Raw genomic sequence first — 26,631 nt, forward strand, 5'->3', positions numbered from 1 at the left:
GAAGACAGATAATGTTTACATGCATGTTTCTTAGTGTTTAGTTCACTCTCTGCACTTAAACAGTTCCTGACCTCCTGCCTAAGGAATTGTGCTGCCCACGGTGAGGTGGGTATTCCCTTATCAATAAACATTTTCAAGACAACCCTCCAAAGACATACCCACATTCCAACCTAATGCAATCACTCAGTGAGACTCCCTTTCCAAGTGTCATATTGAGAACTAAAAGTAAACATGCTACCGAACCTCTAAAATTGACTGCCCTTATTACCAAGCTTTGGATGCGTGAACCTTTGGGAGACATTTCAGATATAAACTGGAGTAGATAGATTATGAAAGAAAAAATGAAGATAAATTTACTTTTGTTTTGGAACTTATTAATTTGGAATATATTCAAATAATATTGACTATCCAATTTTGGACTGCAGATGGGCTACTCTGAGAAAGATATGAGAAAGAAATTGAGAGAACTTAGCTATAGATAGTTAAATATCATAGACAAGAGTAATGCCACTTAAAAATAAATATAAAAGGCCAGTTGAAGAAGTGTCTGAGGAAGGAGAATGACCCAATATAATGAGGAATGAGAAGCAGACATTGAACGTGATATAATACCACCAATAGCTTGGTCCCTATAAGTTCATATGTGGGGAAGAAATTTGGAATCAAATGAATTCAGAAGAGATTCCAAATGTGCTGGTTACAGTCAGCATAGACACAAATATGGCTGTATTTTCCTAACAAAAATGCAGGATATATGGTTTCATACGTATCTGTCAGAAGTTGGAACATTTAAACTAGAAACTGTTCTTACAAGTCCATGACCTACACTAGTAGGTTACAACGGAACTGCGTTTGCATTTGACTTTCCTTTTATAGAGCAGGCCCAGGATAGTTTTATCTTCACAAATCCTCACTTTCTGAAGACAGCTTGTCACAGCAGGCATGCTATGGTGGATTGATAAATGTCTATCAAGAGCTTTAGTCCTCGTGTGATTTAGTAGTAGGCTGCTTCCTGAAGCACAAAGCTGAATAGTACTTCTAAATTTAAAATACTCTACATATGTTTATGCAAGTGTTCATAGTGCCACATTTTTCCTCTCCGTGAATAATGCATACCCTATACAACTTAAGTCAAAAATAAAAAGCACTAAACATCTACTAATCCAAATTTAATTCCAGAATAAATCTATTGTACCTGATAATGTACTCATCAAAATAAAAGGAATTATTTGATAAATTCTATACAGAAAAAAATGAAGTCAACTGATTCTCTTTCCCCCTACCTTTTTTCTTGCCATTCACCTATGTAATTGTTACAATAAAGAAATCCTACCTTAATACCACAGAATAGGTCAAGAGTGTAGCTTATTGTTCCAAAGGCTCCCTAATGTATGCAGAACCCAACTGCAGTCTCACCACATATCAATACACTAAAAATATTCCAAATCACATAGAATAAAATTAAATACTAGCCGGGCGGTGGTGGTACACACCTTTAATCCCAGCATTTGGGAGGCAGAGCCAGGAGGCTCTCTGTGAGTTCGAGGCCAACCTGGTCTACAGAGTGAGTTCCAGGAAAGGCACAAAGCTACACAGAGAAACCCTGTTCTGAAAAACCAAAAAAAAAAAAAAAAAAAAAATTAAATACTAAATGGGTGATTCTAGCCTATGCCAAACAGCAGAAGAGTTAATAATTGTACCCTTTCAAATCATCAAATACAATTGATCCACATAGGATTAATATTTTCTGAAATCAAACAATTCATGTGACCTCAGTCTGACCTCGAGCATGGGAGCATTACCTAATTAAAATTTTAGATTCAAAACTAAAATCTAATTTTGACTCTAGCTATGACTGATTGCCTTGGTGGACTGACTCACTTGTCAGCTAAAGGTCATTAATGAATAACCCACATTAATTAAGTAGTTATTGGCCACACTGTATACAGAAGAGTGAATTCTGGATTAAGCTGTCAGAAGACTGGGGTTTAAGTTTTAGTTCTAATATATTTCGGTTGTGACATTCTGTAGGTGTTATGTCCTTGAAATATTGGTATAGTTTCCACAGACTGCTTGCATTACTGTTATTACAGTGTGGTGGTCCAGAGGCAGGGACAGGGATGGAAGGAGAGGAAGAAGTAAGTGGGATGGAGCTAACCCCTGCTCTAGTCTTTTTTCTATGTCCTTGATCACTTTATTCACTAATTGTTTCTTTTGCATGTCCTTCCTCTTCTTTTCTGATCGAATTTCTTTAACCTCCAAACCTCCCTCTTCCACACTTCGTTCCCTTCAGACTTTTTTCTTCCCTTTTAAAACCAACTTCTGAAGCATTGTCTGCCTAGAAACTGACATTCTTTTTTCTCTCCCATTCTTTCCAGTTCTCTCTCTGCTTAAGGCCACAGAACTGTTTCTTGACATTCAGTCTTAATCAAAAGACGTTGTATTATTTCAGGATTCGTTTTTGTTTTGTTTTGTTTTTTTCTTATATTATGGTTTTCCAGGTTTGTGACAGGTACAAGACTTCATGGATGACAAGTAAATGTTCTTCTGTGTGCCACTAATCACAGCACTGCCCTTTCCCCAGCCCACTGCAATGAGGATATCCTCCCATGTCACTGGCTTTTTATAGACTGCCCTCCTCTCTGTACTTCTGCCACATCAAGCTACTCCTCAGCTATTTATCTTCTGATTCTCTTTGTTGTCTCTCAGTGGGCTCCATGCAAACATTATTGCTCAGACTGCTATTTCTAAATGGCATTTGATCATCTCTTCCTTTCCTTAGATCTTATAGGGACTCCCAATTTACTACTTCCAGGGACTCCCTATTTACTGTTTTCCCGTTTCCTTAGGAAAGGGTCTGTACATATTCAGGTTAACTTGGACTTTAAAGTTTACTTTTGATCTGAAGGAAACCCATCCATCTTCTCTTGGCCTTTGCTGCATTTTTCCTGTAATATTTATACCAAATATTTCTAAACACTTGCCCACACACATCCACACAAACCATTATTACATTTGCCATATCACCTATACTTCTGTTTCCACATTCAATTCTACTCCTAAGCAGTCTTTCAGAGTGCCAAAATTCTAACAATTGTCTGCATCCTGAAATCCATTCCTCTAAGACACTTTCTACTCACTGTGACCTTACACTTTGCATTCTGTGAAATGATACCTCAGTTGAGTATCTGAGACGTTTCAGAGTGCTTGACACCTAGTGTCTGACCAGTTTCAATGTTATGATGAAAATATTGCAGAAGTTTATGCATAATTGAAATAATTTTCATAATGAAATTATAATAAAGTAATAACATAGAAAATCTAAATATTGTGTGCCTGCTTAGATATAATGGAATTTACATTTGCATTGTTTTAGATAAGACAACTTTCTTAATTGATGAATAGCTGTAGCACAAATAAACTTGTACTTTTAATTTGCTGATATACCATTATACCATTATATTTATACATAATAAATAATATATAAATATATGCAATTATATATACATATATACTTGTATATAATTTATATATTATAAGAGATAGATAGATAGATTCTCGACATTTGAAAATACAGATGTACAATTTTTACATCAACCTAAAAGTGATGGTATATCCTTGGTTTGTGATTGATAATGTAATTGACAGCTTCCATTAATTTTAATGAATACCTATTGTTTTTAACTCAAAAGCATCATAAATAAATAAAAGAGCCACAGGTTTATGAATCTTAAGCAAAATTATTTTACAATTTGAATATTTTGTCAACACATGTCATAATTTCTATTTTGTTTCTTTTCTTATTTGGTTCATGATAAAGAATAAACACAAAGATGATTATGTGCTTCATAAGTTTAAAATATATGACTGAATACAGCAGTTTTCCAATTGCTACAAGCTACTAAAACACTCCTAGAAGCTTTCAAAATGTAATAGATCTTCATAAAAATCCTTTCTTCTTAGAGAGCTATTTAGGTAGTGCTCATTAAGTTACCTAGAAACTCTCCATTAGGATTTTGGAGAACACCACAGCACCACAGTGAATATTTATTAGGCCTTTGCCTCTTCAAATGATTTCTCTTTTGAAGCTATCAAAAATACATAAAAAGCAAATGTTATGAATAAATAACCCAAATGGCAGTGTTTCTCTTTATTAATCCAAAGCTGAATGACATCCAACAATTTATTATTGCTCATGATTATAGGAGTTCATTGGTTATTTGTTGGAGATTCCTTTGCATGTGAACTCACAAAAGCCTTTGCATTTCAAATTTAACTGTAGCTAGTGCATCCAAGATGTCCTGCATATTTCATGCCCTCAGTCCCTCATCATTCAAACAGCTGGCCAAAGTTATTCAAGAACTCAGCCACAGTGATCTAGGCCTTCATTAAGCCTTTGTTTCCTTTAGAGTTGCTGATACCTCTGGGCCACAACAAATTACATGATAAAGACCAAAATCATTATTAAGAACTACAACACCCCAGGTCTTGCATGGCCTTTGTGATAATCTGTCTAAATGACTTAACTTTTCAAACTCACATCACTTTTCATCACTTACTAAAAGCCAAACCCAGTAAGGTAATTCATAAATACTATCCCAGTATTCAGAAGGTTGAGATAAGAAGACCAGAGGAGTTTGAGGCTCACTTGGGATACAGAATAAGATGACACCAAACCAAATAAAACAAATAGAAGTCAAGTTCTGACTTAGCATTATCTTTGATATAAATACAGCTTTGATCAGTACAGCCTGAAAACAGAAACTTCCTTTAATAGAGCCCTATCTTGCAACCTAATATTAGAAATAGTGAACCCTATAACCCTAACAGGGAATTTATTTTTCCTAAAAGTCCTAACTGCATTTTAAAATTTGAATGTGAATTACTTTCAATTGGATGGTAAATTTGGATGGTATAATATACTTTAATAAGCCATAATGTAGCTCCAAGAAGCTACATTTGACCCGTCTTTCTTAGTCACAGAAGTCATTCCCAACTTGGGAGACACCTACTATTTTCAGACCCATAGCTTATTATGCAACTTTTCCAAGTCTGGTGAAGCAATTAGACTGAGGCTGTGTCAATTAGACGAAGTTCCACTCAGCAGTGTTGCAGTTTTGAAATTCAGAGTTGATGGACTAGAGATTGCTGTGGCTATGGTGATTCTCCTGGGGCATTCTAACACTCCCTGGAGTTAAACCTTTGTCTCCACAAGAGAGGAGATTGGAGTCCTTTGTTTTTTGTTTTGTTTTTTTTTTTGGGGGGGGGTTCTTTTTTGTTTTTGTTTTTTTGTTTGTTTGTTTTGTTTTTTGTGGAGCTGAGGATCGAACCCAGGGCCTTATGCTTGCTAGGCAAGCACTCTACCACTGAGCTAAATCCCCAACCCCCAGAGTCCTTTGTTTTAAAGCTAATACTATGCACTTGCTCTCTTAAGCTTTCTTGTTACACTTATGTCAGCCCCATGGGAAATGATTCATGAAGTCACTAGAAACTCAGAAACTTGGAGTGGGAAGGATCCTGAGAATCACTGTTTTAGCTTGATTATCCTTTGGAGCTTTGATTGCCCTAACTGTAGGCTATACACTTCATCTTGTATTATATGCTTCAACATATAAAAGAGATTATATATCTCATAGGTAGTGCATCTTTGACTAGTTTTGCCCTTTAAACAGTTTGTTCCTGTTCCTGTGATGATGTAAAACATTACCCCACATACAATTGGTACACATTCATTGCAAAATTAATCCTAAGACTAAACAAAACACATCTAATCTAGTGTTGAATGGCTTCTGTGTTCATCACTACAACTTCATCAACTAGACTAGTAGCTGATATATTCATAGTTCACAATACAAAATGGAAGGAGAAAGCTCTAAGAGAGTAGTAGAAGAACTGAGAGAGAGGTGGGGAAGAGAGAGAAAGAGAGACAGAGATAGAGACAGAGAGAGACAGAGAAAGAATTAGTGAATGTTTACGATTTGAATACCTATTTGGACAGCCTGTCTGGTAACTGCACCAAATTAACTATGTGACGCAGTATCAAATTTCTTCTGTCCTTTGTTTCAGTATTTCCACCTCAACACATGGTCTTTCAACCAAGTACCCACTTGGCAGTTAAGTGTTAGTGTGCATACCTATAGATTCACAAGTGGAAATCTTGTCCCCAAGCATCTCGGATTTTGATCTTACTTGGAGATGTCATTTACAATCCTTTTCAAGTAAGGTCTTTGGTGTCCTACTAATCCTTATAAAAGTAGGAATTGTAAACATAGACATACAGATGAAGGGAAGATGTAAAAAGACCTAGAGAGAAGTCCATACCCATGACTAGGAAAAGTACTTGTCACAAACCCCCTATGTCTGAGGATAACTCACTCCTTGATTTTATAAATCCAGCCTCTAGAACTGAGATCATAAAATTCTCTGTAGTTCAATTTGTACTATTTTGTTACTGTGGTCCTTTAATATTAGGACTTGTTAGTCTCCACATTATGTTGATCCACACTCTTAAAAATATTAATGGCACTGTGCTTTCCGCCATATTTTTTTTTTTTTTTTTTTGCTGCAGCCACTTTACAAATATTGTTGCCAATTTCAGTGTTAAGGGATTGCAGTGAAGAAGTAATTATGTTTACAAATAAAGAAATGGAACTATAAAGAGACTGAGAGATCCTTTTCAGTGGCCCACCAGGAAGTATCAGGGCCAATATCTACATCTACTTGATCACAAGGCCACACCCCTTAATCTTGACTTTCTACTTGCACTTATTTCATTGCATTTTTTAAATCACAAAACTAAAATTAAGCATGGTACTTTTAAAACCCATCTATTCTGGAACTTAATGATGTCTCAGACAGCCCATTCTCAACATTTTCACTTGATCTCCTAAGTAGTGAGTGCTAAGTATAATAACTACATCCTCTTAGCATCCTTGTTCCTTTTCAGATTAATATTTTGGATTGGCATGACTTTAGCATCCAGATGATGCTTGTGGATGCATGTAGGGGATTCATTGAATTCAGGATGTTAGCTTTTTAGATGGTGATGCTACTGTCCCTTTGGTGGTCTGAAGTTGTGCAGTTCACTCTTCTGTTGTCCAGTGTGATATGCATAACAACCAAATGACCCCAGACCCATAAACTGTTACCCCAACTTCTCCCCCTCTCTCCTTCCTCCCTTCTTTCTTCCTTCCATGTTCCACATTCTCTGAGGAATTCTATTCTTGAGGGAAAAAAAAAGATCCAAAGACAAAAGTAGTGGAGGTGAGCTAAGGTGAAGACGGAGTCCTGAAGGCATCCCCTACAAACTGCTGGGAAGATTGTTTCTTCTGGGATCTGGGTTTTCAATGTTTCTTTCTTTTATTTGATTTATGTAACATAATTGTTATCATTCCTTTTTATTGTTAATCACACTAAGCAGTCTGAATAGTTATTATGTCAAAGAAAGGAATGAGAGCAATGTGGTTCTCTTTGAGGACACGTGTCAGAAGACTTCAGGACACATGTAAGACACCAGGGACTGAACGGACTGTCTTCTTGGTACAAGTGATGGGTGACAGTGGAAGAAAACTAAAGCTAGTAATTGGATTCTACCCACAATACAGTATACAGCTGCTGGCTAACAGAGGATAGTCCTTATCAATTGTGGTGGTGACATTTCTTGATATTTTTCAGTCACTAAGAAAATGTGAGTAGTCTTTCATTTCTAGTGCTTCTCACTAATTGAACATAAAAAGATTACTATTTTAATTCCTAATTACATACCTGAATATGCAATCATTTCATACTACTACTGAAAAAAATTAATGGGATTTGTATGCATTTACTGAGAGCTTGTATATGTTTATTACATTTTGGTATATTTTGTGATTTTTTTTCCCTACTCTTCTTATTTCCCAAACTAAACCACCAAAAATATGTCACCATCTGAGTTTGTACCACTATGATTTCCAAGCCATCAACTCCTTATAAGCTAACACCAATGTAGAAACATCCTCAAGCCAACTTTACAGTTTCAAGCCACATCCTACACTTTTCACTATGGTCTAATAAAACTTGCTTCTTGCCTCTTGTGCGTCAGACAACTGGCTCTTAAAGTTACTAGCTCTTATGTTGTAAACTTCAGCTGGGGACACAGTCCTAAGCATCGACTTGAGCTTTCCTACTGGAGACTAGATTAGAACTCTGACAAAGGTCTTTGCAGTGATCTTCAGAATTTCACTGTGCTTCTTCCTCTGGTAAAATGCTGCCTAAAACCATATATTTATTTGCAACCAATTATCAAGAAAGTCAATAGAACACACTGCTTGGATACTGGCATAAAAATGGCAATATAACTGAGGACTTTTCATGTTGACTATGTGATTTGACCACATAAAATCAAGCAGTAAAAAATGTGGCTGCAGAATCATGGAAAGGCATTGGAAGCTGGCCTGGAGCATTTCAGGTGAAAGGAAAGTGTCCCTACCATGAGGATATAACTTCTCCAAACTCTTTGCCAAAAGTAGCTAAATGAGATGTTTAAAATCTATATACCAACCTGACCCCTCATGTTTCCATGTCCCCATCCCTCAATGAAGAGTAATGAGATGTCTTAATGAGGGTGGCATTTGGGGGCTATGGAGAAACCTGATACCAAGGAAACTCCCAGGAATTCAGGAGGATGACCCCAGCTAAGACTCCTAGCAGTAGTGGAGAGGGTGCCTGAATTGGCATTCTCCTGCAATCAGATTAGTGACTACCCCAATTGTCATCAGAGAGTCTTCATCCAATAACTTATGGAAGCAGATGCAGAGATCCACAGCTAAGCACTTGAACAAAAGCTCCTAGAGTCCTGTTGAAGAGAGGGTGGAGGGATTTTGTGAGCAAAGGGGTGTCAGGGGTGGGATGGGGAGGGTGGGGAGGTGGGGAGGGTTGGGGATGTTAAGATCATGACAGGGAATCCACAGAGACAGATGACCTGAGCTGGTTGAAACTCATGGACTCTGGACCAACAGCTAGGGAGCCTGCATAGACCAGACCTAGGCCCAATTCATGTGGGTGACAGATGTAGAGCTTTTTCTGTTTGAGGGGCCCCAAGCAGTGGGATCAGGACCTGTACTGGAGCATAAACTGGACTTTTGGAATCTATTCCCCATGCATGGATGCCTTGCCCAGCTTTAATACAGGGAAGAAACCTGGTCCTGCCTTTACTTGATATGCCATCTTTTGTTGATCCTGTGGGAGGCCTGCCCCTTTCAGAATGGAGAAGCAGTGGGCTGGAGGAGGGCAATAGATGGGAGGTGGGGGAAGGGAACAGGAGGAGAGGAGGGAGGGGAAAAGCGGTAATTACAAAGTTTTCAAGTTAATATTTGAAAGGAACTCTATTTCAACAAGTGATGAACTAACATACTTCAGTAAAAAAGAATAGAGATACGAATGAGTGCTTGGCATACCTGAATGAACTATAAGAGCACAGCCCACTCTGTCAAAATTCACAGAAAGACTTAAATTTTAAGATCCTGTCAGAAGACACTCAAAAAAATGATGCAATTTTATTTTCTACAACAGTGTCAGGTTTGTTTGAACTCATCAAGAATTGGCTATGCCTTAGTGTTAGACTTTGTTTGGCAATCCAAGGCATATTCCCATGATCCTTCCCACCCCCCCAAGATTAAACTCTTCCTTTTTGAATGAATAATTTATATTGATGACAAAACAAATAGATCACCAAGAGAAAGACCAAAACAAAAAAGGGACTAACAGAAAGACATAATTCTGCCTATAAATTTTGTGACGAAGACAAACCCAATGATATAAACTAAAAGACAACTGAATCCACAACATGATGATGTTTAATTTATTTCAATACTGAAGTGAGAAATTCATTAACATGTTTTTATTGTTCTAAAGCATAGAGTGCCTAAGTGTCTCTATCTCTATACAATTTAGAAAGTACCTTAACATAAGTGATACTAAGTAGAGTCTCATGACACATCACCAACACTTTCAAGACAATAGCCCAAAACTTTAAATGAGTTACTCAATATTTGATAAATAAAAAGTCAAGAGATGGAGCCTGAGAGAAGGCTCAGTGGTTAAGATCACTTAATGTTACTATTAAGGATCTAAGTTCAGTTTCCAACATCCATGTTGAGCATCTCAAACCATCTATAATTACAGCTCCAGGTACTCTAACACTCTTTTCTAGTTTCCATGGGCAAGTGGTATATTCACACAGAATAGCACACAGATGTACACATAATTAAAAACAGAAGTAAATATTTTTAAGTCAAGAAGGCCAAGACTCACTAAAAATTTTCTTCGTAGTCTTGAAGAGGATATCATTTTCATCTTTCTTGGTGGATACATATGTGCAGACATTTTATTTTCCTCCCACATTTTGAAGTCTTCCACCTCATGCAGCATTTTCCTTTTCTTGCCAAAGCATCAACAATACTAGATTAGGTACTATCCTTAGCTTAACTTTATTATACCTGCAAAACGCTGTTTCCAAAGAAAATCTCATGCGTGAGTACCAGGGGTAAGGGCTTTGATGTTTGTGGAAGAAAAAAAAATAATTCATTATATATATATATATATATATATATATATATATATATATATATATATGTATAGTGTTTGTATTGTGTGTGTTTGTATGTATACATATATATATATAAACTTTTCTTCTGCAATAATTTTGTTAGAAGTGCAAACAATCATTAAATTAAATTGGTATATTTCATGTTTCTTTTGTGATAACAAAATTATAATTCTAGGTGAAGTTTCTACTAAACTAATTTATTTTACAATAAGATGGTCTTCAAGAAAGAGGACGGTTTTTAAACTTCTTTGAGTTTGAAACATGATCTTTATTCCCAGAGTTCCAGACTGTTCATGGCCTTCCCTTTTGACTGTCAATACAGATGCTTATCTTGCTAATATCAGCTCTCTTCTCTCTTTTTCTGTCTGTCTGTCTGTCTGTCTGTCTCTCCCTCTCTCTCTCTCTCTCTCTCTCTCTCTCTATATATATATATATATATATATATATATATATATATATATGTGTGTGTGTGTGTGTGTGTGTGTGTGTGTGTGTGTGTGTGTTTGTGTATCTCCCTATCTCTCTGTCCCTATCTCTGTTTCTCTATCTCTCCATCTCTCTCATCCTGTACAAACACACACACACACACACACACACACACACACATATACAAAGAGAGAGAAATAAAGTGTGAGAGGGAAGTTGAGAGAGAGAACTTCCTACTCTCTGATCTCTGGTGGTAGCAGTAGCATTATTCACTATCCATTCACAGTAGTTCAGTTTTCTCTGAATGGTGCATTCTATCCAGTTGTAGCCATATTTTTTATCCTACTATTGTATTTTCAAGCATTAGGATATATAGTATAATATTTGGACAATTACTGGTTATAGAATATACAAAAAATCTAATTTTAGCCAATAAGATATAAGCCAATAATAATCATCTTTTTCCTCAGAAAGATGATTCCCATCAAGTCTGAGAGAGTTTTTCTTTTTTGTAAACAACTTTGTTTTTCAGCTTTGATACAAACATAGGAGAATGGATCCCCAAGTCCTCAAGAGTAATAGATGTCAGGCAAAAGACAGCATGAGGATAACACAGGACACATAGCAAATGGCTGAAAAGTATAGATTTTAAAGCTGTAGAATTTCACCAGCATTAACTATATTTATTCTTCTGTATTTCTAAGTTAACTGACAATGCAAATTATTTAACACAGCTTGAGTTGACTTTTTGAAACTTGCAATAAGATATGGCCTAATTGAGACAGCTAGAGAACACTTTATTTCATGAATGACTTAAATAGATTATCTAACACTGGCATTGCCCTTACATAGTCATTGAAAATCTCTATTGGACTACAGTGTCATTTGGCATGCAGGCAAATTTTGATGTGGAGTTAAAGACAGTTCCTCAGTCATTTGTTTGCTATCATCAGGATAGCTTCCTTTTACTTTACTGTTAATCTAGAGATTAGAAAACATAATCACATCTACAACGTATTTTCAAGTTGCCTTAAATCCCTGCTTTCTTGGATGACCTGACACTGTGTCAACCTACCCACATTTACAAATAAAAACTGTACCACCTTTGTTGAGATAGTTATTTATCTATTTTCATAAATAACATTTTAACTTGACAGATGCTACCAAAATAAGAAGACTGTCCCTATCTTTGAGACTAGATAGTCCTAGAATTAGCTTCTAGACAGCAATGTAAGTAGAAGAACAATGTGGGAGCCCTAGAATATCAAGTTGAAGAGAAAACATAAATTCTCCAGAAGCCTTTGACATCTCTAAAACTGTAACTTTAATTTGACTGCAAAACCTCATGCAGGATAATGGGCAAGAAGGTTATATAGTAAAAGTTCTACTATATGTAAAGGAAAACCAAAAACTCTGATGCTAAAAATCTGTCAGGCACAGACATCCCCATCCATAAAACTTACTACATAAAATTAAAAATATTTCTGCATAGCTTAAGCCCTTATAATCTGATCATTTTGGAGAAAAAGCAGCCAAAAAATAAAAATATAATAATAATTTAAATAATAAGTAAGTACAACACCCACTATAGTATGAAAATTTCAAGAAATGCTCATATAATATTCCTAGAATAATATTCTATCTTCAACAGAGGTATAATCACTGACTAATTATACATTTTATGAAAAACCAGTGTGGATTTTCTTTATTTACTTGTTCAAATGGGTTCTAGATTTAGATGGGAATAGACTTGATATTTATAAAGCTGATATGTTTGGCTGGATCAAAAAGCAGGAAGGCATACTATTGTGATTCCTCTGCTTTAAAGGGCAGTTAAGCCAATTGATGTCGAAACACTAAAATGATGCTATCCAGCCATACCTCTGCCAGATGAGAGTCAGTAAGTGATGTTGTTTAGACAAAATCCAGGCCTACCACAGCAATTAAGTTGGCTCACTCTACTTCAGACAAAGAAAATAGAGCATTTAATTTAATATAATTAGGAAAAAAAGATTTATTGCTTTCCTAATATCTTCAAATATTCTTTAAATTTGAAATCTGTTTGATTCATTACTGGATGAGAAAGTAGTTATTGAGGAAAAATTGTATTGTAGTCAAATTGAGTCCTCAGGAGGAGCTTAATAAAGGATAGTGAAGAGTATTTTGCTTGCATATTTCTTCTCCACCAAATATTTTAGATTGCTGAATATTTTGATATTCCATTTTATTCTTGCTTAATGTTTGTAGAAGCATACAGAAATTGTTTATTTTGGTTAAATTTAACCAAAGATGCATGACTAAATGTTTTTAAGTTTTGTTTTTCTGTGGCTTAAGAGAATAAAGACCTTGGCTCATCTTTAAGAAAATTTCTATGATTCATTGAAACTTTGGGATTATGTTGGTTGACATCCCTCACTGTGACAAAAGTACAACCATATGACTCAGTGTGGAACTGATGAAGGAAGATACTGGTCGTGTTTTTATATGATAATGAACTACAGCACCATACCAGAAGGAATCCTAGGAAACCACTGGCAATCCAAGAAGTTTTCTGAAAGTCATGAGCTACAGTAACCCTGAGATTACAGAAAGTCACAGAGGAGCAAAAGCCACCCAATGCCATCAGTGTCCCTGCTCTATCAAGTTCTAATGTTAGCAAACTGGAGGTCTGAGTCCTACTAAAATACAGAGCATTTTGCGTTATCTATTCTCTTGTCTTCATATTTGTTTGTTTTTACAGTTGTGCTTTTCCTTTTTTGTCCAGGCTGGCCTTGGACTCATGACCGTTCTCTTTGTTTACCAAGTAGCTAAAGTTTCCCTTCCTTAGATCTTTTTATTTGTTTGTTTTAATTCATTTATCTTATTAGAACCAAATAAGACTATATTCTACTGATCAATGACACCCTTACCCCATGTATAGAGAACATCATAAAAGAGAATGTTGAAAGAATGTAACATCTGCATGATAAGGAAGAGTGCTATAAAATGCTGTACTCTAGACATGACATGGCTGCTACGGGTATTAACTCCTAATACTTGTGATTACCTGAACAAGACCTGCATAACATCAAGCCATTATAGAGAGTACAGTGACTTTGAAGGTCACACTCTGAGCTGAGGAATTACTGGCACATGATGATTGTTAGGGAGGGGCAGTCATCTTACTTTTTTAGAAGATGGCCACTGGCCAGTGACATTCACTGGCCCTAGTGAATGAGGCCACATCCATGCCTATATAAACAGCAAGTAGTCAACTCAGTAGATTATAAAGTATGTAGGTTACAAAACAAGGAAATGTGTCCAAGAGGTGTGGTGTGAAGGGAAGGTAGTAGAAGAGGGGGTAGATATATTGAAGATGATACACACACACACACACACACACACACACACACACATATATATATATATATGAACTTTTCAAAGAATGAAATAAAAATCAAAAGTAATGATGAATAAAATGTTTTCTGAAGATTGCAGCCTCAGGAAATAGTGTACTTTTGAAATAATGTTTTTCTTCTATTCAGAGCAGAAAATAAGATCATGCCTCCTTTATGACAAGAATCACTATTGGCAAGGTGCAGAAAATAATGTAATTGCTCAAACTCAAGAAGAATCAATCCACAGTCTTCTCATATGCAACATTCATATTTTATACAAAATGCTTAATGAATTGCTCTTGCTGTGTCCCACATACTCTACAGTTGTAAGTCACAACAGGAAAACAAAGAGATGGGAATTGTGATAAATGAGAGAAAATCTAATATATTATGAAGCAAAAATGGAAATCACTACCAGAAATATTAGCAAACCATATCTTAAAGTGCACTGAAATACCCAGTATCACCTTCAGTTTGGATTTAATCCAAGTATGAGACTTGCTGTATACTTCAAACTAAGCCAGGTGAACTTCTGAATTTTAAGGTAACAAGAGATCTCTGTCGTGACCAAGTTAAAATCACATGATAATGTCTAATACATGTTCTTTATGAGGACTCAAAGCCAGATAGGAATACAGAATTCACTTAAGTTGGTAAGGAACACTTATGAAATAGTCAAAGCTCACATTGTTTTTAGTGGTGAAGGGATAGATATATTTCACTTCTATGATCAGCAGCAAGTTAAGCACATTCTTGTTTCTGTCTCCTCCCTAATATCATACTAAACATGAGAAGTGCAAGCATGTCTTGAAAAGAAGTTATATGAATAGATATCAATTGGAATGGATAAATAAAATCATTTGGAGATGATATTGCTATCTATATAAAACATAGATTAACATGACCCCTTGGTATGAAAGAATACGGGATGATTTAAGCCATGAGGTCAAACACAAAGTCAATTATTTTCTCATATATTAGCAATAAAAAATTGAAACCTGAAATGTTTAGTGCCATTTACTGTAGCACGCACAATGAAATGCATAGTTAAAAAACAAATTTTATGTAATATCCCAGTTAGAAAACTGAAAATTTATGAAGGAAATGAAAGACTAAACCAATAAGTAGAAATTTTTTTCAGCTGGGCAGTGGTCGAACACACCTTTAGTCCCAGCACTCAGGAGGCAGAAGCAGGCTGATCTCTGTGAGTTCGAGGCCAGCCTGGGCTACAGAGCGAGTTCCAGGACAGGCTCCAAAGCTACACAGAGAAACCTTGTCTCAAATAACCAAAAAAATTTCATAGATTATAAGGATGAAAGTTAATATAAATCTGTGAAATATATATGTATATAAGTATCTATATCAAACCCAAAAATATATTGTTCAGATATTAACAAACTAATTCTCAATTTTTATTTAAAAGTTAAGTTATCTGCAAAAATCAATTCTGTTAAGATAAAAAAGAGAAGGAAGGAAAGAGAATAAGGAGGGAAGAGAGGAAGAAGCACACAAAAACTGGGATTAGAATTACTCAGTTTCATGGTTACCTACAAAGCTAAGTTAATGTAATGTGGTACTGAAGAAATTAAAGAACAAAAATCACTGGAACAGTATTGAAAGGGCCCAGAAAAAGACCACCTAGACATCACCCACTGATCCTTGAGTGGGTCTTCTAATGTAATTTCATCTTCAAAACAAAGAACCTTTCTACTGTGTTAAACCAGGTTTAAATATTAAAAACAGGGTACTAAATAAGGAAGTCACAAAAATGAAAATGAAGTAGAGTAAGCTATGTAAAGAATTTTGAGTTTCCAAAATTATAGAGAAAATATTTATTCATTCATTCATTCACTCATTCATTCATTCATTCATTTATTCTATCTATCTATCTATCTATCTATCTATCTATCTATCTACAGGTTGTAGGAGGAAAGCACAGAAAGTTACTTGTGAATAGATCGTGTCAGTTTCTCAAGTTCAAAGGAGTCACAGAAATGGATGTAATAGTTGTTGTGCATCATTGGGAAATAATTAATACCACCAAACACTATCCTTTAGATGAACTAGACCAGTCATGCCTGCCAATATTTCCATTAAGCTAAAAACAAGTTCTTGTTGTTACCAAGACAGTCTTTAAACATACAGATTACACTAGCTTTCTCCCCTTGCTATCTACTACATTCCTGTCAAATAGTGAGAAAAAAAATCACCAAGATCTACCACTCACCACTTAAATGTTAATCCCACAGACAATGAGAAGTCTTCAAAGTGTTATAGTAAAGAGAATACTGTGCATGTAAAAAGGACTTTATCTCCAAACAAATAAAATTTGAATATACTATGCACTTTACTAATAATATAAATATTGAAGTGTTAGTACTAGTTTAATATATCATGTAAGACAATAGCTATAGTGAAACTTGTGTGTGTGAAGCATAAGTCTTCAGTAAACCAAACACTATACTAACATAGAATACTTATGTAAATGATTTCATTTATGGTGAATATCCTCAGTGGAACACATTAAGATGTATCAAAATAAATATTATCTTTTCACAACCCACAATCTCAGTATAATCACAAGCAATATAATAAATTCTAAGCTTATATGTTCTCCAGAATACCTGACATGTATTCCTTAAGATGGTCAAGTTCACAAATAAAACAGAATTTTCACAGGCCGGCAGCTACTGGAGTGATATAACAATTCATATGGCAACCTCATTGCATACTATAACAAATAGAATATATCAATAGAAAAACTGGTTGGTATTACTTATAAAGTATGAAATTTGTTGTCTAGCAACATTTTAAAGCCTGACTCTAAGTCTGACAAATGTACCATAGATATAAAAGTTGTGAACCATGGAGGAACCTGGGTATGAGGTAAACAAGGACTTCTCCATAGTATATTTCTTAAGTTTTCTATAACTCCATAATTATCCTAGATGTATATTTTGAGAAAAATGTCATAACTTCTCCAGATCAAGAAGAAATTTGTAATGTAATTGTGAAGATAAACTAGGAATACAGTTTTTTTTCCAGCCCACAATTGTCTGTAATTCTAATTCCAAGGGATTTGACCCTTGCTTTTTCTTCTGAAGGAAATTATATACATAGTATTCTTATATACATTAAGGAAAAGAATTCACATGTGTGTGTGTGTGTGTGTGTATGCGTGTGTGTGTGTGTGTGTGTGTGTGTGTGTGTGTGCAATAAAACTAAGTAATTATTTTAAAATCTGAGAAGAAATAACAGGCACATCTAAAAATAAAATTTTAACTCACAAATTGAATTTCATGATTTGATTTAACAAATTGTGATTCTATATGCACATAAATAATCAAGTAATTAATATAAAATCATATCAACCGGGCATGGTGATGCATACCTTTAATCCTTGCACTAGAAAGAAAGATACAAGTAGATCTCTGTGAGTTCAACATGAGCCGGTTATTAAACAACAAATCCTAATCTCTCCTGGACTACATAGTAAGACTGTGCTAAACAAATATGTCATGAAGAGTTGGTCAAATAAAAGATTTATAATCTGAAAACAAAACAAATGATTTCACCTCATGAACTCAACGATAAGAAAGTTATAATATATGAAAGAGGATAACAAGTAAGAAATTAATGGTCAGTTTTAATGGGTTGGCATACTCCTCCAACTGAAAATATTAAAGCACGATTCCTGAATGCTCTACATGCTAGTGTTTGGATGGGATATTTGAAAGGCAATTAGGTCTTGAGCAAAAACCCTTAATAATGACATTAGTGCCCTCATTCAGTATCAGGTTTGATTTTTGGAGTTTTTTGTTGTTGTTGTTGGTGGTGGTGGTGGTGTTTTTTTGTTTTGTTTTGTTTTTGAGAAAAAAAAAAAAAAAACTACAAGTGTCCCAGACTCATCTGGAACTCACTATATGGTGAAGGTAGTGAAGAACAACCTTGACATTCTGATCCTTCTGTCTTTTTGATCTCTTTTGAAATTAATGACCATCACATTGAAGAGTATCACATTGTGACAGAATATAATTCAGGCCATGACATATAATGCAGGAAGGCTAGAAAGATGGATTCAGGAATCCATCTATGAGCAATGAGGACAAGAAAGAAGGAAGGAAGGATGGTCATATTCCATACAGAGTTCATGAAATACTGTGAATGGTGTCCTAGTTAGGATTACTATGGCTGTTGTGAAATGCTATGACCAAAAACAACTTGGAGAGGAAAGGGTTTATTTCTTAAATTTCCATATTACTGTTTATAATTGAAGCAAGTCAGGGCAAGAACTCAAAACAGGTCAGGAACCTGGAGGCAAGAGGTGATCAGATGTCATGGAAGGGTGGTGATTACTGGCTTGCTCATCATGGCTTGCTCAGCCTGCTTTTGTATAGAATCCAGGACCACCAGCCCTGGATGGTACCACCCATAATGGGCTAGGTCTTCCTTCATCAATCACTAATTACAAAAAGTGCCTCATAGCTGGAATTTATGGAAGCATTCTTTTCAATTTGGGTTCCTTCATTTCAGATGATTCTAGCTTGTGCCAAGTTAGAATACAACTGTCCAGCACAGATGGATACAAAGGATTTCTAGTAATAATTAGAGAACAATTCAAAGTAAATTTGTGTAAGTATGCAAAAATAGTGTGTTTGCAAAATAAATCAAGACAAAGTAACATACATGAATGATGATGCAATTGGAATTTCAACTTAGTGTGATAATTTTAGTGCTATTTTCTAATAAATGGTAGAACAGGTAAGCTGGACATGAGAAAGAGTACAGAGGAATAACCAGCAGTGCCAATCATTATCACATTGAAATCTACAGCATACTGTACAGTGCAAAAGCAAAAAAAAAAAAAAAAAAAAAAAAAAACATTTAGATCAACTCATCTTAGAATATTGTTTCTAAGCTTAAAGCCAGCACTATCATCAAATAAAAGGAAATTCTGAAATCACATGGGCTATGTCTTTTGATTATATAGTATTTTATAAAGAATTCATTTTAGAAAGATTCCTGGAACATTTCCTCACTTATTTCCAACTTCAGCAATGTTACTTTCCAAAAACCTATCAGTTACTGGAGCAATTATGAGAGATATCAGAAAAATATTTTGAACTAAGTGGAAACAGCAGTACAATATATTGATATCTATGGTATGTAAACAAGTAAAGAGAAAGTTTAATAAGGATAAATCAAAAATGAACAGAAAACAAACAATAAAGGTAAAGATCAAACAGGGAGGGGAGGGAAGAGGATAAGGGGGGGCTTATATTATATATGAGATAATACTAATAATTAATTGAATTAATAAAAATTTCCATTGATTATAAAAGATAAATTCATGGAAATTTCTGAGTTATACCAAATATCCATTAATTGATCATGTGAGCACTATGTGTAATATATATGTTATATATATTCAATATATAATACATATGTAATATATAATAATATGTATATAATAGGGAAGGAGTATCTTGCCAATATCCATGAGATCAATTATATCAAAGATAATTTCAGTATCAATAATAACAGATATTATGAGAAAGAAAACTTATTTCCCATATCTATCTTCTTCATAAATATACTTTTAAAGTAATCTAAAAATACACTTGCAAATTGAATTTATTAAACAATTTATTAAACAAAATCATCTGAATTATTTCTAAAACACTAAAAATTATCTAAATAAAAAGAAGATATTTGCCCTTCTAGAACATAAGTTGTGTAATATAAAAATATCAATTATTTTCAAATTTAAAAGTAATTACAAACCATCTCTAATCAAATTATATATATATATATACACACACACACACACACACACATATATATATATATATATATATATATATATATATATATGTATATATATAATTATTTTCAAGGTAATAATTTTGTGATCATAGTTGTTTGAATGTTATTATGGAAAATAATTTGCCAACTGATCAAAATAAATACATAGGGTAACAAGTAACATGGCTTAAGCTATAATAATTTAGATAGTTTGCTATTATAACTATGGTGCATCCCTTGAATTCCTGTATTCTGCTCTATTTGATGGTAGGACATCTTTCTGTTTTGAAGCACAGTCCTGTTGCCCAGGAAAACACCACTGTAATACTGGAAAGGGAACAAAATAAAAAAACAACTATAGAGTGAGCCCATGACTACAGACAGATTGAAAACAGAGGACTGAAATGGCTATGTGCTTAAGGGTTAAGACTATGGAGTACGCCTTGAGTAAATAAAGGGATATCTCACTGATGTGAAAAACGTCTCATTTATAAGTATTTTATTTATTATCACTGTGTTTTGTAGATTACAGGGCATGGTGAACATGTGGAGGTAACAGGACAGATTTCTGGAGTCCTGTGTCCCCCAAGACCAAATTCAGGTCATTGTGCTTGTTTCCCAGCATGTGCTTTCATGCCAGCTGATACATCTCACCAGTGTAGACAGGGCTTTGCAGGACTCTCAAAAGAAGTTACAAGTAAGGAAAGACATTAGTGATATCAATATAAAATCATGGGGCTTTTGTTTGTTTGTTTGGTGTTTGTTTGTTTGTTTAATTGAAAATAGGTGCTTCTTTCCTACAGTACATCCTGACAACAGTTTCCTGCTGTGGGATGTTCTGTATGTCAAATGTGTTGATCTGATTGGTTAAAATAAATAAAGTGCTGATTGGCCAGTAGCCAGGCAGGAAGGATAGGGTAGGCGGGAAAAGGAGGAGGAGAATTATGGGAAGTGGAAGGCTGTGGAGGAGATACTGCCAGCTGCAGCCATGACAAGAAACAGATAAGGTACTGGTAAGCCATGAGCCACATGGCAAAGTATAGATTAATAGAAATGGGCTAAATATAAGAGTGAGACCTAGACAATGGTAGGCTGGAGCTAATGGCCAAGCAGTTTGAATAATATAAATGTCTATGTGTTTATTTTACAAGTGGGTTGTTGGAGTAACAGGGCTTGGTGGCACCTGGAGAGAAGCTCTCCAACTACAAATGGCGCCCAACATGTTGGCAAGAGTTTCCACCTAAAATCTGACAAAAAAAGATTCTAAAAAGCAGTTAAAAACAGCTTCCTAGTTGTCTCTCTCAAGTTAGCAGCAGCCTGACTGTTTGAGCTACTATGATGGGTTCCAGGCATGTTTGTCTGACCTACTACAGTGTGGCGGGAATGAGGAGTCTACAAGTGGCACTTTACTCTGCTGTGTGGTGGATTTAGCCTTTGCTAGTTAAAAAAAAAAAGTTTATGGGCTATGCGCTGGTTTGATAGAACTACTTCTGATAGTTGATGGTACACATAGCTCCAGACCCAGATCTGGCAGTAAACTCTACCACCACCACTTTGGGAAGCTGAGGTGGGCAGAGCCAGCAGCCACAGTGGTGTTTCAGTCTTACAAAGATGGATATTACACAGAGAATCTGGTTTGTGTTGTCTTTGGAATTTTTAACTACAAAAAAAGATTTGATCATAAAAGCTGTTAAGTTAAATTAAATATGTAAATTTTAAAGGTACCTTGACTTCAAAATTTGGATATAAGAATGTGTAGCTTTGGGAAAGAGTCTCTGCTTTTGTTTCCATAATCCTAAAATTTTCTTTGTGTCCCCATAAGATACAGCGCCCACCTCCAGCAGGAAGTAGTAAGAGAAACTACGCCCCATTTCCCAAAATTATCAAGCTGGCTTTGGAGATGGAATTGGCTCATTCCTTCTCTAAACCCAGACATATTGATAAAAGAAAAGGTTAAGAGATTTTTGTGATCCAAATCAGAAGAGCCCTCTGGTGTGGGACAGAAAAAAAACAACAATATTTTTATTTAAAGCAGGTTGATTATGAATGCGATCTCTTTCTAAAGAAGAAAAGGGGATATGATATAGATACAATAGGATGAAAGGGTAGATTAAGGAACTTACTTCTAAAGAGCAATAACATTTAAAATGTTTTACATTGGTATAGATTTTAGTCTATTGATACAAACTTAAAGTAAATTTTGTTATACTGTATGTATATTTCTACTCGTGTTTAAGGTATTATGTTTGTATAGCTCATTTTAAATTGTAATGGATAATCAAAAATAGATTAATAATTAGTCATCTATGATAATCATACTCGTAGCCATGTTAGTTAAGTCTTCTCGGTATACATAGAGATATTTCAGATAGACAGGTAATCTTCAAATACTTCAAAGACCTACAGAATATGGCATTTAAAATATTTTTAAAACTTAGACTTTCTGGACAATGAGACATGTCTGCTCCTGGCAACACTGATTTACTTCAGAGAGGAGGATGGGCATTAAAGACACTTCATATCTTATCTTCACCTTGGCAAAAATAGCCATTTGGGCAAGAAACTGTTCTTGCCTGGACTGCTTGATCGACTGAACATGCAGAACCCATAGAAAGGTTACCACTAAACTTTGCTTGACAAAATGGTCCTTCAGGTTCCTGCTTCGCAGAGGAAACTGCCAGACATTCTACAGGACACTGATAGAAGTGACCAAGAGACTCTAGCCCTATGGGCTGAAGACAAATGCTCCACCTTTACAAAGGAACATTAGGTGACTGTCCAGGCTGCCAGCTGTCTCTGTCTACCCTGCAAGACTCCCAAAAGTTGCTTGCATAATTCTCCCAGTTCTCAGGTAATATTATATCCTTCTGAGGTCTTTGATGTGGTTGAAGACTAGATAGTTATAATTTCCTCAGTTGTGGTAAAAGATAAGTTAGATATAAAACCTTAGACTCACAAATATAAGATAGATATGATATCTTCTTTAATATTGTAACTGTAATTCTTGCTTGATAATTGTTTTGTTATCTGAAATTTTATTATATAAAAGTTAAAACCTTGCTTTTTGAAAAAAAAGAAAAGGGGAAGTGCTGTGGGTTGTTCTGTATGTCAAATGTGTTGCTCTGATTGATTAAAATAAATAAAGTGCTGATTGGCCAGTAGCCAGGCAGGAAGGATAGGGTAGGCAGGAAAAGGAGGAGGAGAATTCTGGAGAGTGAAGGCTGGAGGGGAGATACTGCCAGCTGCTGCCATGACAAGAAAGAGATAAGATATTGGTAAGCCATGAGCCATGTGGCAATGTATAGATTAATAGAAATGGGCTAAATATAAGAGTAAGAGCTAGACAATGGTAGACCGGAGCTAATAGCCAAGGAGTTTAAATAATATAAATGTCTATGTGTTTATTTTACAAGTGGGTTGTTGGAGTAACAGGGCTTGGTGGCACCTGGAGAGAAGCTCTCCAACGACAGTTTCCCCTTTCTCCATTCCTCCCAGTCCTCACCCCTTCGCATTTCCTTTGCTTCCCTTCCCCTTCATTCTCCCTTCTGAAGGGAGCAGACCTCTAATAGACAATGACTGAATACAGCAAAACAAAATACAATAAGACAAGGCAAAAGCCCTCACATTGAGACTGGACAAGGTACCCCAGTGGGAGCAAAAGTGCCCCAAGAGCAGGCAGAAGAGTCCAAGATACACCTGCTCCCACAGTTAAGAGTCACACAAAAACACGAGGCTAACAACCACAATACCTATGCAGAGGACCTGGTACAGACCGTTGCAGGCGCTGTGTTTTCCACTTCAGTCTTTTATGAGTCCATGCGAGTACTGCTTAGCTGATTTGGTGGGCCATGTTCTTCTGATGTTCTCCATCCCCTCTGACTCCTACAGTCTTTCTGTGCCCTTCACAAGATCCTGGAGCTCGAAAGGAAGGGACCTGATTGGGGACCTCTAATTTGGTTAGGCTCTGCATAACGTGAGGCTGAGGGTATTTGCACCTGCATTCATCTGCTGCCAGGAGAAAGACACTCTGATGATGACTGGACAAGGCTCTGATGCATAAATATAGCAAAATATCATTAGAAAACTTTAAATTTATTTATTTTTGACCAGTCTTGTTTGGTTCTACTCTGGGTCTCTGGATTGTCCAGTCTCAGGTTTCTGGTCATGCAAACAGTGTTGGGTATGGGCTCCCTCTTGTGAAGTAGTGGGCCCCAAGTTAAATCAGACGTTGGTTATCAAGTTCCACAAGTTCTGTGTCGCCATTGCTCCAGCGATCTTGCAGGCAGGACAGATTATTGGTCAGAGGTTTTGTGACTTGGTTGGTATTCATGTCTATCTTTTAATAATATGCAGAACACATTCCTGCAATAATGAAGCTAGAACTTAGGAGTGAAAGCTCCATGCAGACACCAGCACTTCAAGCCAAGCAAGGCTCCTTGTTTCAGAAATGGGTTGCATTCAATAGAGTTGTTGGCCTAGGGGGTCCAATGGAGATTCCCAAACAACCCAAGCTGATGCTACGAAAGAAAATTCATAGTTTTTAATGTACGTACTGATTAAAACAGAAACAGAAGGTGTGTGCATTTGGGCAAATGTGTGTGTGTGTGTGTGTGTGTGTGTGTGTGCGTGTGTGTGTGTGTGTGTGTCTGCTTTGTCTTTGAGAGGATCAAGAAATATTTATATCTCAATAACATTGAATACATTTCATTGCCTTCATTTCTTGATTTCTAAATTCCATTCCCAATAAAAAGAACAAAGATTCCACAGAAAATTCTCTGATACCAGAGCTGGAGTAGACATTAACACATTATCTTTTATTAAGGTTATAGCAGTAGAAAGTTAAAAATTTGAGTTCATGGCATGATGAAACCTTATTAAAAGGCTATATAAGGAAACTTGAAGGCACTCTCCAAACTGCTAGACCTTGGAAAACTTAAGTATTAAAATAAATAATCATAATTTGAGATTACAATGTGTAAGCAAAAACATAACTTCATGAGTCCATACTTAAATAAATGCTATGTGCTGTTTCTGTGATTCTCATTTCTCACCTAGAAGGGTCAAAAATATGTCCCCTGTAGTTTAATTGGGACAGGATGATTATTTTGTGTTTTGTAAAAGTACATGCAGCCTTGTAGCATTCACATCATATTACCTTATTAACATCAAAGTAGTCACTGTGTATCTTCAAATAATGTACTAATAATTTTTTGAAAGAAAGATATTTCTAGAAGGCTAGTAAGTGTTTTATCTCAGAAAGATTTAGCCAGTGGTATATGTGGAGTGAGAAGTTATTAAGTGAATGACAGAGGTAGAAAAGAGAGACAAAGCACAGTTTAGTGGCCAGTGTTCTTTTTAGTAATCAGCCTTAAACTCAAGATAAAAAGAGTTGATGAGATGTGAATTTCTATCAAGTGATCATTTAAGAAACAATATAGCATACTGATATTGAACTACAAATTCACCTTTCTTTTTCTATTTTATTAAAAATATATTTTAATACATTCTATTCTGATTTTGGTTTCTCCTTCTAGAGGTCCTTCCAGATCCTCTCTACTTCCCAAATCACTCAAATTCATAACCCCATCTCCTTAGATACATACAAACAGACATCATCATCATCACCATCACCCTCACACTAATCCTCATCATGTAAAAACTAACAAGCCAAAAGAGAACAAAACCAACAAACAGAAAAAAGATCCAAAGATAAATCACGAGGAACACATAAAGCTACTGAAACACATAAACTTGAAGAAGCAGAAAGCTTTAGAGAAAGGGTATGTGGCAGTAGGGCAGAAGGGCCACCACTGTACTGTTTGGAGAGAGAAAAGGAACTAATAAGGGGAGGCAAGGAGACTGTGGAGGTCAGAGAAGGAAGGGATAAGAAAGAACAGAGCACATGTATGAAAATAGCATAATGAAACATTGTTTTCAAGATCAAATGAGCACAGCAGGACTTGATGCATGTAATCATACATGATTATATACATATATATGACTACATAGGATACATATTTGAGGTTATGAATTTGATAGGGAGTTGCAGGACATTGAAGAGGAGGGGTGAGAGGAAGAAGGGACAGGAATGATGTAAATACAATACTCATGTATGAAAGTCTCAAAAAATTCACATTTTAAGTTTAAAAATATGAATAAAAAGAATTAAAGAAGCTAATGGGTCAGTTGAGATAATATATAATAATAAAAGTGAAAAGCTAAAGTAAATAAATACATTTTTAAAACTGACATAAAAGCCCCAAATTTTATAAATTAATTATAATTGTAACATGAAGTGGTTTTAAGTTAATAGGTTGATTAGTTACTTAGTGGAAGTGTGAGTAAATTATTTCAACTAAGTGAATTTACAAAATGCACTCACATTTGAGTGAGTTTTCTAACAGCTTATCTCATCATTTGTATCAATCAAAATCTAGA

The sequence above is a fragment of the Onychomys torridus genome, chromosome 16 (assembly GCF_903995425.1).
Source record: "Onychomys torridus chromosome 16, mOncTor1.1, whole genome shotgun sequence".
Lineage (NCBI taxonomy): Eukaryota > Metazoa > Chordata > Mammalia > Rodentia > Cricetidae > Onychomys > Onychomys torridus.